This window comes from Lissotriton helveticus, chromosome 4_1 (genome assembly GCF_964261635.1).
Source record: "Lissotriton helveticus chromosome 4_1, aLisHel1.1, whole genome shotgun sequence".
Lineage (NCBI taxonomy): Eukaryota > Metazoa > Chordata > Amphibia > Caudata > Salamandridae > Lissotriton > Lissotriton helveticus.
The window spans coordinates 1,300,871,102-1,300,888,614 of NC_136063.1; positions in this window are offsets into that span (position 1 = coordinate 1,300,871,102).

Genomic DNA, 17,513 nt, shown 5'->3' on the forward strand with positions numbered 1-17,513 from the left:
GATGACGTCACGGAGCAGGAATGTGGCTGCTGCTTTGGCATCGCAGTGGACGCATGGTCCTGCTTCGATCCAACGTGAGAATGGGCATACTACCACGATGAGCTATCGGTAATTTTGGCATCGATCAATCACATCGACATAGTCAAGGTGGAGTTTTTTGAATGGGCCAGAAGGTTTAGGAATAGTGGAGGCAACTGTTTTGAGAGTTGCGTTTGGTGAATACTGTTAGCAGATGAGGCATTTATTAACAAAGAGCTGTATTAGTTCATAAGCATTGGGAATGAACCAGTCTGCTTGCAATGTGGTGGACATGTTATCTCGGGAGACATGTGCGGGAAGGTGAAGTTGATCCAGTGCCACCTGCAGTAAGGCTTGTGGCATGACAGGTTTTCCAGACATGGTCTGCCCGTAAATGAAATCAGCAGTGTCCTGCTGTACTCCCCTCTTCTTCCATAGCTCTTTCTCTTGTTGTGGTGCACTTTCTTGTACTTCCCTGAGATGTAGTTGTGCAATGTGATCGTATTGTTGTGTGTCATCGATAGGGTATAAACCAGGTGCGTCAGACTGGTCATTATTTGTGTCTGAGTGCTGAGCTGGAGCTACACCATCGTCATGCTTTTGTACTTGTTCCGCTAGTGTTATTGTTTGTCCTGTCTGTTCTGATGGAGCAATAGCCTGAGCAAGTAAGATAGGGTGATATGGTGCAACTACAGGTAAGGGGCCCCTGGCCGCAGCTTTAGCTGCCCAATCTGCCAGGGCATTACCTCTGGAAACAAAGTCCTCCTGTATAAAACTGGGCACGCAAGAGTTGTCTGTGGGCTGTCCTAGCGAGCGTATCCTCCAGCCTGGTATTGCTGGATGGTGCCTTGCGCAAATGGATTATTGGAGGTGACTACCAGACCACCTTGGTGTGGAGCAGTTTGGACTTGGGGCATCACTTGGTATGAGGACGTCTGTGGCTGCTGTTGCAAGGGAACTTGCATCAGTGGGGACGGCTGTTGATCTTGGGCCATTACGGGTGTTTGGAGCTGTGCTGGCTGCATATTCTGCTGTGGTGCTTGTTGGGCATAAGCATACAACATCTGGTGTTGCTGTGCATACATTTGTTGTTGCGGTTGGAACTGTGGTGGTGCTTGCTGGGCGGGACCCATAAATTATTGGCCTTGGTCCCGAAGTCTAGAACGACAATCTCTTTGCATGTGGCCCACCTTGTGACAATAGAAGCACGTACGCTGGCCTGGCTGTTGCTGGGCACTTTGCTGTCCCATTCCATTGTTCCTTTCCCTGCATCCCGGTCTTTTTCTATTGTTGTTGTAATACTGGTGTTGGTCATTACCGTAGGCAGGTTGTGGTGGTAAGTACTGCACCGGGGGCTGCTGTTGGATGTACTGCACTGTGGGCTGCTGTTGGGCTTGCATATACTGTACTGCCTGTTGTGGTGGGGTCTGCACATACTGTATGGCTGGCTGTGTTTGTGGCATCTGTGCCTGCGCATATTGCACGGCAGGCTGCTGCACTTGCTGCGGAGTGGACTGGGTATTGGTGGTGAGCGCATTTTGAGCGGCCTGTGGAAAGGTGGTGACAGCTGTCATTTGGCTGACTGGTGCCGCCAGCATGACAGTATCCAGGGCATCCTTCTTCCTATTAAGCTTCTGTTGTACCAACTTTGCAGCTGCATTTTCTGCGGCTAATTGTCTACTTTTCTCCTGTTCTATTTTCTTTTTGCAGAAGTGTATGATGTGGTCTTGGATCTCAGGCCATGGTTTTGCTTCCATGGCTACTACCCCATCTAATTTTTCCTGCACGTCTTCTGGCAGTCCTCTCTTCACCATGTGGTAAAAGAGCCTGCTGTTCCCTCCAGTGGTATTCCAGGAGTCACCTAACTCCTGGTGCCATTTTTCTTTCATTCTAGAAATAAAGTTAATAGGGTCCTCATTTGTTTGCATGGTCAGAGACATGAGAGACCCAATGTCTGGAACATCAGCGTATTTTAATCGCAATTTAGTCCAGACTGCCGCCCTTATTTTATCAAATGGTTCTCCATCGTATGTTGTGTCGTTCATAGTTATCAGTCCTCTACTTATACTTGTGAAAATTTCTTCTGCTTCCCCTCCCATGAGGGATATTAACAAACTTTTCATATCACCAACCCCTGGTTTGGTGCCTGTGTTATTTTTCTCTAGGGCCACAATCCATTTGCTGGCACCCTCCGTGCGGGGTGGGAGGTTCTTTTTAATGGCTTCCTTCTCCGCATAAGACCAGCAGTTATATATGGGGGGGCCTTTGCTGTTTTGTATATTAGCGGCATCTGGCGGCTAATCCCTGCACCTTGAAGCTTCGGTCTTGTGGTGTCATATCGTATGGCATATTTCTGCCAAATTTTTAGACTGGCTTGCATATAATCATAGTCCCAATCCTCATCCCCTGCACCCTGCAGTATACATTCTACTGCAGAGGCCATATGCTGAGGGTCGAAAGACCCTTCTCTTGGCCAGGGGATCATCTGCGGGGCCAAGGATTCTGTCCATCCGTCCAGATCGTCTGTGAAGGGGATGACAGCGTAATCTGAATTCACGCCTATTGTCACTATTTGGTTGGGAGTTAGGTCCTTGTCCCGCAGGACACATGCCCTGCTGAGGAACATGCCATTAGTTGGTCTAGTTTGAGTGTTCTGCATGAAGGCGGTGCCAGTGACCTGGTAGTTAATTTGGGCGTCAGTGCCGGGGACATCGTATACGATGTCCTCTGGTCGTCCGTGTGTTCCTACTACTGCAAGTCTTTCTACCTCTGTTTTTCTCTTCTTCCTGTTCCCGCTTGCATCCCTTGTGTTTTTGAGTTCCTGATTATCGTAGAATGGGTTTGTTGATTGTTTTGTCAAGTTTGGGGCGCGCAACTGGCTGGAGGAGTCTATCATGGCTGTGGCGGATGGTGGGGCAAACGGATCTGCTACCTGTGTTGGTACGGCAGTCGTCTGTGTGTGGTCTAGCGCTGTTGTCTGGCGGCAAGGGGAGGGGGACTTATGGTACTGCACTTCTGGTCGTCCTTCATAATCTCTAATGTCCCGAGAGGGACCCGCACTCGGCGGGGGTGTGGATGAGAACGGGGTCGTCTGCTGTTTACTATGGCCTAGTTCCCCAGTCCCTTCCGTGCTTTCAAAGAGGTCTGCCTGTCCAGTAAGTTGTTGCGAAGTGTTCACTGTTGCTTGAGTAAGTGGTGAGTTAAAGTGGGCAAACTTGAGGGTTTCGGATAATCTGTCACTTATTTGTTCTAACTTTAATGAGGCACGTCAGACTACCAGGGATATGTCGTCATGTTCAGGGCTCTGTGGCTTTTCTCTGATGAACATGTCAGGTCGGGCGTTCCCATTTGGACTGCACTCTAAGCTTTTATTGAATTCTGTGGCCGATCTCCAATTGTCATAATGGACTAGATATGGTGCCGGCGGGCCCTGTACTTCTCTATCCTTAATCTGTTGTTGGACAGAGGAGAATGTGATCAGTTGTTCGCCTGTGTTTATGCCGCAGAATGGCATGCAGTCTCGTGAGGTGGCCTCCTGCTCCTGGGGTTGTGGAACATTGGTGTCTCGGAGGCTGCTCAGCTCGGGGTAATGGGGGAGTGCAGGGCGACTTGGGTCGGGTGAGTGGTGAGACGACGCCCGTGAGTGGTTTGATGATGCGATGGACACACTGTCGGACACCTCCTCTTCCTCCTCAACAGGCAGAACTGTGACAGAAGTGGGGTTCAATTGTAGTGAAAACTGTGCATTTATCTGCCCTGGTAACCCTGGTACCGTGGCGTGCAGTGTTGGACTGCCACCGGTGATAGGTGTAACCAGTGGGGGGCTGACTAGGGTTGGCACTGACGTGGGTATGGTGGCTGGCACTGTAACGGGTATTGTTGGGCAACCGCTGGTGCCGGGTGGTGTCGATGGGGCAGAACTACCGTCAGTGACAGGTGGAGGGTGTTCGGGTGTGGCAAAGAGGTCACTTGGGAGTTGTCCGTATCCGACAGTTGGTAAGTTATTAGTTGTACACTGTAGGTCTAGTTCTTTAGTGTCAGTGGATGCTATTGCGGTGTACATACCAGAGGCTTGGTATGGTGGGGGGGCCGAAGGGGCAGTGGGCAGGGTGGCAGGGTGCTCTTGCGGGTTCTCTTTAAAGATACACCAGAGATCTAAGGAGGCTTTCCTTTCTTGTAATTTGGTGCCAGAGTATTTAGTATCCAGGAAGGTGGTGGCATGCTCCAGTATATTTTTTTCAAAGCTCCCTTCTGATGGCCATGGAAAAGTCATGTTTTGTGTCAGCTTATGAAGCTCTCTACAGTGTTTGAGTATGCATTTTTCCTGGCCACCAAATACACTCAAGACGTGCTGGAGGGGTGTTGCCATAATGAATTTTTAGTGGGCCCGCAAGGCAGAGCCTTTAATGCGGGGTGTTGGCTATGCTTCTCTAAAGATCCGGCACGAGTTCCTCTGCTACACCCGCTAGGACCCGGTCGTAAACACCCTTTTGTAACTCAATATTTTGTGTGGGGGGGAAGCCAGGGAACTGGAGTTGGCCGCCAAAGCAGGCGCTTGCTATTTGGGACTGGAGTGGGTGTCTGGGGAAGAAGCTTGACAGTATTGTTGGTCCTTCCCAACTTGCAAGGCGCAAAATAAAATATATATAATAGCTAGCAGGTGTCTTATACACAGTGGAATTCAGTATCCTATTCATAAGGTTACTTAGTGCATATGTGGTAGCTGCAAAACTGTGTGGGATACAGTCTGATTTTTGCATGGAGGGACAGACAGACCCTGCCTGGGTGCTTTTCACCTAGTTGTTGGGAGGGCTGGAGTCTGTGGAGTGTGAAGTTTCTACAGGGCTACAGTCGTGAGGATGCAGATCTCTGATAAGTTCCTCTCCTACTTCATTACAGACAATATGGTAGAGTATGAATCTTTAATCTAATTCGTCAGGACCCCTGTATCTTCCTTCTGGGGATAAGTCAGGGAATTCAAGATTGTGACGGGCAAAGGTGTTGCGAATTTTGCTTTGCAGTGGGTTCCGTGGCCAGGAGGACGTGAATATGGTGGGTAGTTCCAGGCCTGGGGATAGTAGGCAGATCCGTATGTAGATCCACTCTGGTGTTTTATGCACTGAAGTGCAGAATATTCGTTTCTCGTATACTGCCTGAAGAGCCTGCATGGGGCTTGTCTCCTGTGAGCGACAAGCAGGTGGTGCAGAGGTGTAGTGAGAACTGCTATGAGCCTTTACTATAGGCTCTGTGGGGCGTGAAAATGTTTGTGCGAGAGAGCCTTTACTTTAGGCTCGGCGGGGCGTGAAAATGCTGGTGCGAGAGAGAGGGTGACTTGGCGAGGGTAGGTGTAGTCAATATTGAGTGCCTGAAATATTGTGAGAAGGACAGTGCTACTGAGGGGTGTAACGTGGATGAAGCAAGATCGTTGGCCGTCAGAAATGCCTACAACGTTATTGTTGATCAGGAATATTGTGATATTGTCAGTGGTATGATCACTCATTCCCTTATTTGAAGTTGGAACAATGAGATGGGCTCTGCAGGTGTGGCAGAACGCAGGGCCCACAGTATTTTATGAGTAATCGGACAGTAGTGCTCTTAAAAGGGGTGCTGTATCGTTTTGAAACTGTGGGTGATAGGAGTAGGAGTTGGAGACGGATGCCGGGGGTGAGTCTGGGCCTTTCCCTTCTGGCGGTGGGATGAACGCTACTTCAGATGTATCACCTGACTGTATGGAATCTACTGAAGATTTGTCATCAGTGATGAGAATGGGTGAGGTAGCAGGGTGGTTTGGGTACCCTGGGTATCCAAGGGGAAGAGAGTGGGGGGCAGACAGGGTGGAAGACTCAGAGGCCTCTTCTGTATACAGCAGCTGAGGGCCCGTAGTGTCTGGAGATGGTGGGGTAAGAAATATGTCTGGGAGGATGTCAAGAGATTGGGTAGAGATGTTAAGCTGGGTGCCTGGCGTAGGGTTAACTCCTAAAATTGTCCAGGCGCCTGTTAGTATAGTGCGGAGTTCGTCGTCAAGGGAAGTGAATACGTTGTTAGCGGTCCTGTGAATTATTTCAGGTGAAGGAACTGAATAGTGCAATGAAGAATATGTGGGGGGGGTGCTCGACATTACGGAAATAGGGAGGTGTAAGGCATACCACGTGTAAGTGAGGGATAGAGGGAGGAAGGAGGAATAACAGTTCCCCCCTTTGGCAATCACTTGCTGAAGCAAATGATTGGCAAAAAATGAGCGTGCTGTATTAGAAAGGAAAGGCAATGCAGGGGATGGGGACGAGCAAATGGCTACCTATCAGGCGTGTGATACACCGAAATGAGGGGACAAGGCAGGGAGCAGGTAACGCAGAGAACTGCAGGAACAGTGGGGCACTGGGGAGGGAAGTACTGGCGGAATCACAAAGCACAGCTGCTGCTTACACAAAGCACATGGATCCAAAAGCACATTGGACATAGAGCAGGGCAAATGAACAAAACATGAAATACAGAGGATCAATAATCAACACAGTCAATAATCAACAAAACATAATGACGGAACAATAAATACTGATGAAGTAAAGAGGATGCATCCTTAATGAAAAAGCAACGATCTAGATATTAAATCTCACTAATGCAAGAACAGAGATGTCACTACTGCCAGAGATGTCTAAAAACGAAGTGGCGCAAGCAAGAGACCTGGAAAGAACATCATACTTTGTAAGCGAAATAATGTCCGATCTATAAAGGAAACGGCAGAAGCAAGAACTTGGTAAAGAATATCAGGAACAAGAGAGCCAGAAATGGAACGTCACCAACAAGAGACCTAGGGATAAAATGTCAGGAGAACGAGAGACACAGTGTAAGGTAATGTCAGCAGTAAAAAGGTAATGTAATCAGGAGAAGAGGCACGGAGGGTCGTAGAGAAGAAGAAGGAAAGGGAGAGTGACAGAGGCGGCGGAGGACTGCAGGGTAGGTGGCAGGAGAAAGGCAGGGGCAGGGGGCAGTGGCATAATAATAGTAAGAGTAAGTAGGGAAAGAACAGGGGGGGGCAGAGAAGTGGCAGCGAAAGAAAGGAGGAAGGTAGAACAAGGAAGAGGAGAAAGAAGGAAAGTCTGAGAAAGTGTGTAGAGTGAGAGTTTAAGGAAGGGCGGGGGCTCGGGGGAGCTGTGGAGCAAAGGCAGTGCCGCGGCGCCAGGGGAGGAAGTGGGCCGGCGATGGAGTGTACTAGCCACAAATAGCACTAAGTATTTCCTCTTTCTGCGTGCGCGGAGGGCAGGCTTTCAGACGCAGGCGGCAGAAGGGATGTAGAAGTGGAACGGAGATGTACACTAATACAGCCAGATCATGGACAAAGAGATCGTGAGGAAAGTAAAGGGAAGGAGGAGCCCTCATGGAAGGGAAGGGCAGGACACAGATCAGATGAGAAATGAAGGGGAGAGCGGTCAGCAAGGCAGGGGAGGAGAAGGAAGGATGCGGAATCAAATGAAGGGGAGAGCGGGCAGCAAGGCAGGGGGGGGATGCGGAATCAAATGAAGAGTAAGAACATAGGAGGAGTACGAAGGGCACAATATTCAATGCATGAAGAAGAAAAAAGAAAGACAATATTGCAGGAGGTGTTCCAAAGGAAAGAAGAGAAATAGAATATTCAACTGTGCTGGCAAGCAAAAGGCAGTATTCAAAATGTGCTGGCAAGTACCACAGAGGGCCAATAAGCATGTGTCAACAAGACCCCTAGGGGAGAAACTCCGAACCTGGATACAACCAGGGAACACCCAGCACCCCAGACTCGAACTGGGAGAGGGATCGCGAACCTACCCCCAAAAGGGGGAGGGTGGGACTTGAACCCGATTCAGGACCCGTAGGGTCCGGAACACACCCAGCTCACAGACTTGAACTGTCGAGAGGGATCATGAACCTAGGGGTAGTTGACACCAAAACCCACACCACAAACCATTCCCTCCGGGCTTGAACCGGCAGGGAGACGGGCCGTAAACCGACAAACCACAAGCCACAACTACAACTGTTAAGAACCGATATGTATGAGACGAAAGTTGCAAAATGTGACCACTGAGAGACACAGAGGGTTCTTGAATCGTGACCATAAACAATGCTGCGGGGGGGTCAGGAGTCCTAACCAGAGCTAGCCACAAGGGGACCGCACACAGCCAAGTAGCCAACACCACGGAAACTCAAGGGAAAAAAGAAAACGTTCCTTGACTCACCAATGGTATGCAAGAGGCTGCAGCGGGACCCCCTAAGGCAGCTCGTGGAAGTTCACCAAATCCACCGCAGAATGGAGCAGGCACGATGAAACGTTGGGCGCCAGCTGAGAAAGGGTAAATCTTGACCCTTTCGGTCAGTGGTCACCACCTCGAGTGTGGACACAAATCAGCAACCCAGCATTCCACTGAGAGACAAGGAATAAAGATGTAAGATACCAGAATTTCAAGTTTGGAGTGGCACTTTTATTTTCAGTTCACAAGCAGAAAAATAACTGCATATCAGTTCAGGCTATAATGCAAGTTCCTACAAGGGGTCCAGACTTCGCCCTGTCTGGAGTAAATGCTAGATGACAAATGCTCAAAATATCGCAAGGCAAAACTGGAATAAAAATGTATTAAAAATAACACGTTCACAGATGATCAAAGATCCTACGCTACTGAGTACATTGATATAGAACTCTAGTGCCTAAAGGCAAAATATCTAGGACATATCTATTCTGACAGATTATACATTTCTATCAGGACCCTGAATTATGGGGTCAAGGCAAGGATGGCACAAGTACACTTAGCTTAAAATAGAACATTTTGCTATTAAATTCAGTGTCTGGTGGTACCTAGAAATTAGAACAGTCCCCTAATGTCTAAAAAGTCTACCATACAGGGAACTAGCTATAAAGAGAGATAGCTAAAGGGTTAGAGATCTAGAGAGGCAGAAGGGTTATCTGCCCTGGGAGACCCACAACCTGAGAGAGGCGTTGGTGTCCCAAGTCAGATATTCGGCTAGCCGGAGAACAGACCATGCTCAATGCCAGGCATCCGCAGGAAAGTTCTGCCTTAAAATCTGACGGTTGGGTCTGATATACCTGACATTGAGGAACCAAGGTTCTATGCCGACACACTGGCCTACGCCCATTCAGTGCAGGTGGTCTAACCACATGTGTTCTAGGACACCGGAAGGACATCTTTAAAGAACATTTTGTTACGTACATTTTTAAAAGAGAACATTTTGTACATTTCTGAAGAAAGAACAATTTGTTACATACATTTCTAAAAAATATCTGCAAGTGAGAAACTTATGATAGGTGCTGATTATTGCGAGAGGTTGCTGCTTTTACTTTGTGCAAGCTATGTTTCAAAATATTACATTAGCAATGTTTTCAGGAAGCTGTACCAACGTGCACCAGTCTGTGTATGTGTGGGTGTTGGTCTTGAAGCTGGCTGTGAAACTAACTAATCTCTGAAGGCCTAATTTCACCTTGTTTATGTCAATGCACAGTTCCTTAGGCCTAGCGGAGTTTAATGTGAGAGGCTGTTATCATAAGATGGTAGCCCCTGGACATGTTTTAGGCCTAAGCATGGTGGGCTCTTGGGCCTTTATTTATTTATGGTGCATGATGAGAGTTAGTCATATTAGCATATTTTCAGGTTTCTATCACGCAGGGCCTATATCAGACCTTCATCTTACCAAGGCTGATAGAAATATCCTTTCTGGTGATTTAGATGGTACAACGGGACCCTCCATCAGTGTAGAGGGCATATCCATAGTCCAGTTTGCTGGTTATGGTCTTTTTTGATTCGGGGGGATCCATTTGAAGGTCTTGCAGAGGATGCAGAGGGTATTGAAGCAAGTGGAGGTGATGGCGTTGATCTGTCAGGTCAAGGTGAGGGAGGAGTCGAGAATGATACAGAGGTTCCGATGTGTGGTCTGTGGGGGTCACGGGGATACCGAGGGCGGTGGGCCACCAGGTGTTGTCCCATGCAGAGGGGGAGGGCCTGAGAATGAGGACTTCTGCCTTCTCCAAGTTAAGCTTCAGGCAGCTGCTGCTCATCTAGGATGCAACATCCTTCATTCCTTTATGGAACCTGAGGCTGGTGGTGAGGGGGTCCTTAGTGAGGGAGAGGATGAGCGGGGTATTATCGCCGTACAATACTATGCTGAGTCAATGCTGCCTGATCATGGCTGCAAGGGGTTCCATGTAGATGTTGAAGAGCATTGGGCTGAGTGATGATCCTTGGGGTACTCCACAGTTGATCTCTGTGGGTTCAGAGAGGAAGGGCAGAAGTCTGATTATTTGGGTTCTGCTGATGAGGAAGAAGCAGAGCCAGTCGAGGGCAATTCCCTGTATGCAGGCATCGTGGAGTCTTGTGAGGAGAGTGCAGTAGGAGACAATGTCAAAGGCTGCAGAGAGGTTGAGAAGGAATAGGCCGCGGTGTGGCCTAGGTCGAGGAGAGGGTGGATGTCATCTATGGCGGCGAGTGGGGCGGTCTCGGTGCTGTGGTTGCTGCGGAATTCAGATTGGGAGGGTCGAGATGGAGTTCTCTTCAATAAATTTGATTTGTTGGCCGTTGACAATCTTCTTGTTGACTTTGGCCACGAAAGGTAGGCGAGAGATGGGGTGGTAGTCCTTGAGGTCTGTCGGATCTGGTGAGGGCTTCTTGAAGAAGGGCTTGACTTCTGCGCGCTCCCAGTCGTCGGGAAATGTGCCAGCTTCAAAGGTGGCGTTGATGGTGCGTCGTAGCTCAGGTGCATTGGTGGCAGCGGCTCTGTGGAAGATGTACAGAGGTTCATGGGGGCTCCTGAGTGAATGCCTTTCATTGTCGACTCAGTGTCTTCGGTGGTGTCCGGGGTGCAGGAGGAGATGGTGGGCTAGTTGTCTTTTCTGGGGAGAGGAGTGGAGTGGGTGTCCGGAGTCTGTACATTGAAGTTGTTGTCGAGGGATCTAATTTTCAGGTGGAAGTAGGAGCCGAGTTTGTCTCAGAAGACCTGGTAGGGTGTGATGTCCATGGCTTCGCTGGGGATCTTGGTGAATTCCTGAATTATGTAGAAGAGTTCCTTGGCATTGCTGGCGTTGGCGTGGCTTTTGTTTCGGATGAAGGTCATTTTGGTGGTTCTGATGAGTTGGTGGTATTCTGTCATGGCGTTCTTGTATGTGGTGCATTCTTCTTAAATTTTGATGTTTCTCCAATTCTTCCAGAGATGGCTGCAAGTACATCTGGATTCTTGGAGGTCGGCGGTGAACCCGGTGGCCTTCCTGGAGCGCTCTCTGTCGGGTTGCGGAGGGGGGTGAGCTTATCTGCCCAGTTGATGATCCATCTGTGAAGTTCTTTGGCTGCAGATTTGGCATAGTTGGAGTTAAGGGTGGAGTTGAGGTGCTCCTTGGTGACCTTTCTCAAGTTAATTCGCTGTCCGCGTGGTGCAGGATTGGGCGTGGTGGGTTTGTCGGCGTGGAAGTTTACATAGTGGCGGTTCATCCAGGGGGGTTGCGTGGTGTGCCTGAAGTGGATGTTGTTGCCTTCTGCAAAGATCGGGTCGAGGGTGTGTCCTGCCTTGTTGGTAGAGGTGGTGATGAGTTGTTTCAGTCCGAGGTTGGCAAGGTTGTCCAGGAGGGTAGCAGTGTTGGGGACGCTGAGGTTGTGGAGGTGGAAGTTGAGGTCTCCACTGAGTATGTAGTCCATAGAGGCGATGGCCTGGGGTGTGATGAGGTCAGCGATTGTAATGGTGAACGCGGTTCGAGGAACAGGGGAAGTCTGTAGGCAAGGGTGCCGTGCAGGGGCATTCTGGGGCTGGTCTGGATCTGGAAATGGAGGTGTTCGGTGGTGGACGGGGATGTGTGAGTACACGTACAAAGAAAAAAGCTCACTCAAAGACAAAGCATTCAATGGCTAGACTGGGCTAGTCTTTTGATCTATAACGTCCAGTGTGGTGTCATTGTCATGTCAACAGACCAATGGTGAAAGAGTATTGCTTGGAAGCCCCTATATAATTTTTATGTATGGTTTTTGGGGAAAAGATGAAGCTGGCAAAACAGCTAAAGCTGTCTTTAGGCCACACCTAAAAATGGTGTCTAATTTGTAAAATTTTTCTCCGGGGTAAAAGTCTGATGAGGAAAATTAAGTACAGGTCCTCAAAAATGAGTGCTAGAGGGTCGTCCCACGGCAACACGCGACTCAAATTAATCACTGTCAAAAGTTTTGTTGCTTCAAACTGGTCGATCGTGAAAAAATGTAGAAGGAAAGTGATTTACTTGCCATCAATTGAAGAAATAGCTATAGATGTCATAACGTGTCTTTATGTGCTATAATGATAAAAGCATCACCTGTACACTTAGAAGGGAGTGCAATGAAAACATCTTTCAAGAGCCGATTTTTCATGCAATGCCTGAATGCTCCAGTACACGATGACAAGTTCTTCTGCAATGTGTTTCTTCCGTCCAAAACAGTAATTGCTAAACATATTGACGAAATCCAAAATAGATGCACTATTTGCTCAACAAAAATGCCTTGGAACAGCATTAGCTCACTTCATAAGATCATTTTTCGCCGATGGGCTCACTTCATAAGATCATTTTTCGCCGATGGGGAAGAAGTGATAATCATTTGACTTTTCTGTTTTTCAGTTCAGTCTAAAAAATATATCTATTTATTTATTTTAAAAAACAGTTTAAACATTGAACATTCTGAATGTTATGCCCCCGTTCCTAGTGCATGCTTAATTATATAGATAAATATACCTTTTCTGTAAATCAGTTGTATGTGGGTTCATTTTACTTACAATTGGCTATTTGCTACATCACTTCCTTGAAAAAAATTTTTTTTATTACATTTACAAAATTATACACCCATCAGCAACACCCAACCCCCACCCTACCCCACACAATAAGTCATGTAAAGAAGGATGCATCACAAATAGATATAAAAAAATTCTGACTACAAATTAACATTGGTCAATAATAAAATGATTCAATCTAATTATTAATAAGTTGCTATAATTCATCATGTTAATGTTAATGTTAATGTTAATCAGCATTTGTTGAGCGCTCGTACGCCCGGAGGCTTCATGGCGCTATAGAAAGGAACAAGGCGCGACAGTCAATTAGTAGAGATGAAGCAGCTCAGTAATGTGCCTGAGAGAAGAGCCAGGTCTTCAGGGAATGTCTAAAGCTGAGGATATTGTCGCTCAGTTTTAGATGAAAGGGAAGAGAGTTCCAGAAGGCAGCTGCAAGGTGGTCGAAGCAGCTGCCTCCGAGACGCTTCCTCTTGTACGGAGGAACAGTCAGGAGGGATTTATGGGACATACAAAACATAAACACCTTCGGGGGATAAAAACATCATATAACAGATAAGTTATTAGGTTCCCCAAAAAGTGGAAAATTTGACTTTAAAGCCTTGATTGATTGACCCACAGCGTTAAATGGTCCCAAATTCCTAATCCCTTCCTTCTAGCTCGAGAGCCTTTTTTTGCATAGATTGTTCTTTCCACGTTATACACGGCCAACAAGCGTATTAACAAGAGTTGAAAAGATGGGGGATTTATGTCTAACCATGCTGGGGCGGTACAAGGCCCAAAAATGGCCATAGAGATACTTAACAAGGTCCTCCCTCCTCCATACATCCATTATTTTGAACCAGTTGAATTACAGTGAGGGTTATGTCAATATTTCGGGATGACTTGTCTCTAAAAAAGTTGTTAATTTCAACAATAGTCAGGGAGCGACATGTAGCAAACATATGCACCTCGTCAGCCACATACGATTCACAGCATGGACAGAGAGTTCCCTTCCCCCATTTGGCAATCCAAGAAAGAGTATTATATAGGGCGAAAAAGGTCTTCTAAAACTGGAACTTAATCTAGCAAGCATTAAAATATGTTGTGCCATTAAAGAAAGCTTGGCAAAAAGCAGAGTCTTTGATCCCTAATTTAACTTGCCATTTTAAAAGAACGTTCCTCCAGATCATCTTTCATAAGATTGTTAATATAATTATAGATCAAACCAATTCGGAGGGGTTTGAAATAGAGTAGTTTCTCAACAAGGTCGTCTTTAAGAAACATGACTGAACCACCCCTCTTTAACAGCAAAATTTCCTGATTTGAAGAAATGTAAAAAAATCTTTATGAGTGAGATTAAAATCCGTTCAAAGTTGATCATAAGGGATGATGTTGAGTGTTGACTAAAAGCACCCCAATGTATCAATCCCAGCCTTAACCCATTTGTTCATATGTAAGTCACAAAAGATCTCTGGTAGGTTCTGATTATCTTGGGTAGAGTATAAAAATCTAGTCTGCCAATAACCAACAGTCAGCGCACAGATACCCAAACTTTATAAACAGAAGAGGCCACTGTAAAATCTAATGGAACTGAGTTATTAGTATCCTTTAGTACTCCCCAGCAGGATATCCTAATTGACATAGCGTCCAAAATTAAATCAGGCTCCCCAAATGGCCCGGCGCCCGCGAGAACACTTAGGGAAAGTATAAATACGCTGGAACCCCACATACGCCATCTGCTGGATCTATCCTTTGGATCAGGGACTGTCCCGTCAGCCTGGAAAGAGGCAGTGGTACTCCCGCTCAAGAAAAAACCTAACATTAGTGCGGAGCAGTTAGATAACCTGCGTCCAATTTCTCTCCTCCCCTATTTCACCAAAATTGCGGAGAAAGTTGTTAATAAGCAACTGACAGAACACATCAAAACATGTCAACTTCTTCACCCAACCCAATACGGTTTCCGGGCATCCTAGTCGACTGAATCCGCCTTACTCCTGTCAACAGAAACAATACGTAAGTTGGTGGATGAAGGCCACACCACAGTGCTGATCCTTCTGGATTTAAGCGCTGCTTTCGACACTGTAGCACATCACATCTTGCTGCAGTGTCTGAAAAAAGGGGGAGTGAGAGGCAGAGCTCTGGAGTGGCTGGAATCGTTCCTCCAGAATCACAGCTTTCAAGTAGCCCAGGGACCACACCGGTCGAAGAGTATTAGGCCGAATCAGGGAGTGCCCCAAGGTTCTAGCTTGAGCTCCACCCTTTTTAATCTCCACGTAGCACCAATAGCAGAGATTACTGAAAGGTTGGGGTGCAAGTAGTAACCTACGCTGATGACACCCAACTTGTGGTGTCTCTTGCCCAGTCAGATGGGGCAGCAGCCAATAACTTCTTGAAGTGCTTACAAGCCATAGCGGCCTGGATAGCCAATAATTGCTTGAAATTAAACGGAAGCAAGACGGAGGTGCTGGTTGTGGGGAATGCACCTTCTGTGTGGACATCGGCATGGTGGCCGCAGGTACTGGGGCCTCTACCTTCTCCCAGCGAACAAGTCAGGAATTTGGGTATCAGGTTAGATAGCAAAATCTCCTTCGAGCATCATACTAGGCGTGTGGCAGCACAGTGCTTCGGTATCTTGAGAAATATGCGGAAAACACTTGACCTACTCGCCACTGCGGCCCGGAAAACCCTGGTCCATGCGCTTGTTACATCTAGGTTGGATTTTGGGAACGGCCTGTACCTGGGAGCCAATGTTAGATGTATCACCAGGCTTCAGCGTATACAGAATGTGGCTGCCCGCATGATCTTGATGTTGCCCAAAAGAGCGTCAGCTAAGAAAGCCCTGGAATCTCTTCACTGGCTGCCGATTAAAGAATGGGTGCTATATAAAACCCTGCTGATTAGCCATCGCATCTTGCATAACACAGTGGACGGGCCATCTTATCTTGTGGAACTGCTGAGCCCGTATATCCCGGGGCGCGAGTTGAGATCTTCCGGGAAAGGGCTGATGAAGGTTCCTAAGTTTCGAAGAGCTCGGATGGGTGGGCGCTCCTTCCGAGTGCAAGCTGCTCAACACTGGAATAGACTCCCACCAGAAATGCGATTAGAGACTTCGGAGCGCATTTTCCGGAAACAACTAAAAACTTACCTCTTCCCTCAGCTCAGAGAGTGAGGAGGCTTGCATGTGAGGAACTAGAGGGGAAGACATGCCCGAGTAACTGTTGCTAGCCACATCATAGCGTGGGGACACACTGGCCTCTTTGTAACCAGGCGCTCTATAACATTTATTATTATTATTTTTATTATTAACAGCCGAAAGGGTCTTGAACAGGACCCTTTTGTAATACCCAAAGTGCAACTGCCACAATAGGCACCTCCAAGCCTCACCTCTGATTTATGACTCCTAAGGGGAGGGGGGATTCCCCATGATATTGCTAAGGCACTCCTGAAAGAGCACTGTACAATGCCGAAGGACGTAGCCCAATAATAGAGAGTGGGGAAAGATAAGTTCCCGCTCTCTGGGGAGAAACAGAATGTTACCAATCTTCTCGGTCATGTTTAGGCCCAAACCAATTGCGAATTAATATTACTGAACTTCTTTAACCATTGATTGGAGTACATAAGTGGAATTGCTCCTAGTAAATATAGCAATTTGTGAAAAAAAATCATCTTCATCACATTACATCTGCCCACCAGAGACAAATGCAAATTATCCAACCTGCCCAATGATTTCTTAGTGATTTCTGCTAAAAGCGCTAAATTTGCATTGATAATCACATCTATGTTAGACTTTATGACTATCCCTAAATAGACAGCAACTTCTACCACTCTATTATCGATCAGGGCTACTTAATTTAATTTTAATGGATTTCTAAAGCGCTCTGTTACCGGGACGGTTTCCTGGCGCTAAGTAGCGGTAAGCCGGTGGGGACGAGGGCGGGGGCTAGACTGCTGGGGGTCTGGGGAACAGGAAGGTTTTGAGAAGTTTACGGAATTCCACGTAAGAAGTGGAAGCTCTGAGGGCAAAAGGTAAGGAATTCCAAAAAGAGGGGGCTAGGACCGCAAATCTCGTCCCCCCAGACCTCTGCTTCCTGAAGCGAGGGACTGTCAGTAGAGCTTGGTTGGAGGAACGGAGCTCTCTGGCCGGGAGGTAAGGAGATATAATCTCACAGAGGAAGGCAGGGGCGGTCCCAGATCTAGCCTGGTAAGTCATGCAACCCAGCTTGAAGAGAGCCCTCTCCTTCACCGGTAACCAGTGCAATGATTGCAACAGGGGGGTGGTGTGGTGAAATTTAGGGAGTCCATAAATCAGGCGAGCAGCCTGATTTTGAATCTGCTGGAGTCGGTGGATCAAATAGTCTGGGGCGCTGTTATAAACCACATTCCCATAGTCAAGGCGCGATAGCACCATGGCCATGAGGATGAGCTTAAGGGCAGGAACGGAAAAAAAACAGGAAACCTTGCGGATGGTGCGAAGGGAAAAGAAGCAGGAGGACACCACCGAGTGAACCTGAGTGTGAAGCGAAAGCTGGGAGTTGATAAAGATGCCTAGGGTTTTGACCTTGGGGACCGGGGAGGGAGGGGAACCGAGTGAGTCAGGCCAGAAAGATGGGGACCATGGGCTGCAACCACCCCCAGTCAAAACCAACTCTGTTTTGTCGGGGTTTAACTTGAGGTGGTTGCAGTTCATCCAGTTTTGGATGAAGAGCATCACCCTCTGAAAGTTGCAGGCGGAAGAAGGGGAGTGG